Genomic DNA, 3,235 nt, shown 5'->3' with positions numbered 1-3,235 from the left:
TATAATATATACTAATTTAGAATTGAAAACAAAATATTTATATAAAAATAAATGAAAACAAAAACCCACGCGATTGCGCGGATCGAGATCTAGTTTTTCATTACAATGGTGAAAACTACTTATAAAACAATTTGAATTCGATGATAAAGAAGTAGATTATACCATAAATGATATAATGTCTCCAAACATTTCTTAACAAATGGTTAACAAAAATATTTTTCAAGTTTCTTAATTTTGAATTTATTGTTTTAGATAGGATTTGTTTTTAAAAATATTGGTATCTATCATAATATACCCGAATATATTCTCTAAAAGTGTAAGCTTGTCGAGATATCTTTGTTTTTAACATAATAAATATAGTAAAAGGATTTTGTAAAAAATCACATTCTAGCATTTACGATAAACAATAAACAATGAACGAATTTGAAATATATAAAAAAGTATTGTAGATAAACTGTAATATATATAGTTTAACAATATATAATGATATTTTTCATTTATATATTTTAAATATATAATAATATAAATCACAATTTATAAATTATAATTTAATTTTTAATATATAAAATGTGAATTTATATATATTTTCTTTTGGTCAAAATGAATTTATATATTATATTATGTTTATTAATGATATTAAAACCCATATTAGTATATTATTATGCAAATGCATTTGTAATTATATATTGCATAAATATGATTTGGATGAACCTATGTTTAGTAGTCCAAAACTAAAACATAACACATGAAGTCAAAAATTAAACTCTAATTTAATAGATTTTTTTTCGAGCTTCTTCTTTACAGAGATCAGCATATGTGATAACATGTCACCTACCTGGAGGTGCATACCACGTGAATCACTATGATTATAATATAATACGAGACCCTTATATTATTGTACCTGTAATTTTACATAATTGATTTAAAATCGGTAGTGGCTCTGATTGTTTTTCGTCTTTAAAGGCTTTCACGGTTAACTATAATTTGACTTTACAAATTTTGACGATTAAATAGTGTGGAAATTGGGAAAGTAGGCCATTATGAGAATTTCTGTCCTTTTATACTTTTGTATTAATTAGTCATTTTTGAACATAATTATCCTTATAATAACAAAAATTATTATTAAAAATTATGTATAAGTCAGAGAATATGAAAAAAATCAATACAATCATAATAATATTTTACATGTTATGCTGTAAAGATTAAATTTTAAAAACAATTTAGATGTGTTAATATAAATTTGTTAGAATGTATATTATAAACTTTTTTACAAGGATAAAATACATATTCGAAGTTACTATCAACAATTTATAAAAATTAGAATTTGTATTGTAAGTTCTTCTATGTGATGTATCTAAAGATAGAATATGCATGTATCAATTCTCACCAAAATCCTTTATTATTTATAACGATATACAATATATATTGTAGGTTTTTAATTCATTGTAGAAAAGTATAGAAAATGTTTACCCATGTTCTATCCTTTACAGAAGGCGGTGAGCACAGGAGAAAAGTTCGGATAGCGGCGGAGAGAAGGTTGGATAGTGCCGGAGATAACGCCAGATAGAAGTCGGAGAACACTAGAGAAGTGTTCTGGTCGAAGGCGAAGTGAACGAGGAACGACACAATTATTTTATGGTTATTTTATTTTTTTATTAAAAATTTAATAAACAGAAAATATTATTAATATTATAAAATGAAATAGTTACGTTTACTTTATTTTTTCAATATAAACATAAAATATAAATATATTTAATTAATTTAATCATATCTATTATATAAAATGGTTAGAGGGTTAATTCCGTATTAATTTTTTTAAAAAAATTTAACGAGACAAAAAATAAGGTCAAAGGTATAGTGGGACAAATCAGTTCTGAATATAGCCTAATTAGCCAATTTTCCCTTAAATAATTGATATGGCATTAGAATAAAATTAGTTATTCTGGTTTTGGATTTTTAATGACGTCTGATTTGAATAAATTTTAGTTAAATTAGTCTTCAAAACCAAGAATTTATTGATTTTACCGTTATCACTGAAAATGATGTATTTTCACTTGGTAGTGGTTATTGGCGTTTATTAACAATAAAAACGTTATAATTTTGTACTGCTTTGTACGATTTCAAACTGCTGAATACAAAAATTGGTTTCTTTGACGATTGCAGATGAAAATTCTATAAAATGTATATTTTTATAAAAGTATCTTTTAAAATATATATAGAGATATATTTGAAACTAAAATTAAGATATTATAATTACAAATATATGAATACATTTTATATTTTCTAATTTATTCCTTAACCAGTATCAAAATTTATATTTATAAGGATATTTTCTATAAAAACTTGACCCACTATATGTTACTTAACCACTAGTATATGTATACATTTTCCTTAACCACTAATATATTTTCTATATTTTTCTTAACCACTAATATATATTACATATTTACATATTTTCTATATATACATATATATAAATAAAAAAAAATGTTTTCTAAAATCTATTACTTAATCTTCATAAACGAAACAATTTCTTAGATAAATTATTATTTTCATCTCAACAATGTAATATTATAATTAATTATATTCATTTTTATATTTTATTATAAATAATGAGTTTTTTATATTTTCATAAATTAATTGTCTAAAAGTTATTAATTTATTATTTAACAATTTTTAAAATTTTTCATCAACCGATCATAAATATTCAGAAAACACACTAATTTTTAACTGTTATATTAGTAGTACGAATCACTTAGAAAATGTTATTGGTTGTATAAATTGAAATCAACTCTTCTAGATTTATAACATATCAACTTTTGAAAAAAAAAAAAGAAGTTATTTCAAATTGATTCACTATTGATTTGAATCTTATTTCTTAAATCTGCTTCATTATACTTATTTTACTTTCAGACTAGTGTCATTTGATTTCTACATCAGAATCAAACTTAATAACAGACTATTTACAAATCTATCAGTTTTTGTTTTTTCAAACTTTTATGATATTTTGAATGATCTTTAGATTTGCACTTTTCGAGTCAAATTTAGATTTGTGTTTTTGTACCCAACGTCCTATATATTACACTACAAGAAAACAGCGGTATTCTGACGGACATTCCGACGGAAAATGAAATCCTCGGAATATCCCGAGGAATTTCCGAGGAAATTCCGAGGAAACACAAAATTTGTTTTCCTCGGAATTTCCTCGGAATATACCGACGGAAGTCCGAGGAAT

The sequence above is a fragment of the Brassica oleracea genome, chromosome C7 (genome assembly GCF_000695525.1).
Source record: "Brassica oleracea var. oleracea cultivar TO1000 chromosome C7, BOL, whole genome shotgun sequence".
NCBI lineage: Eukaryota > Viridiplantae > Streptophyta > Magnoliopsida > Brassicales > Brassicaceae > Brassica > Brassica oleracea.
This window is presented reverse-complemented; position numbering follows the sequence as displayed.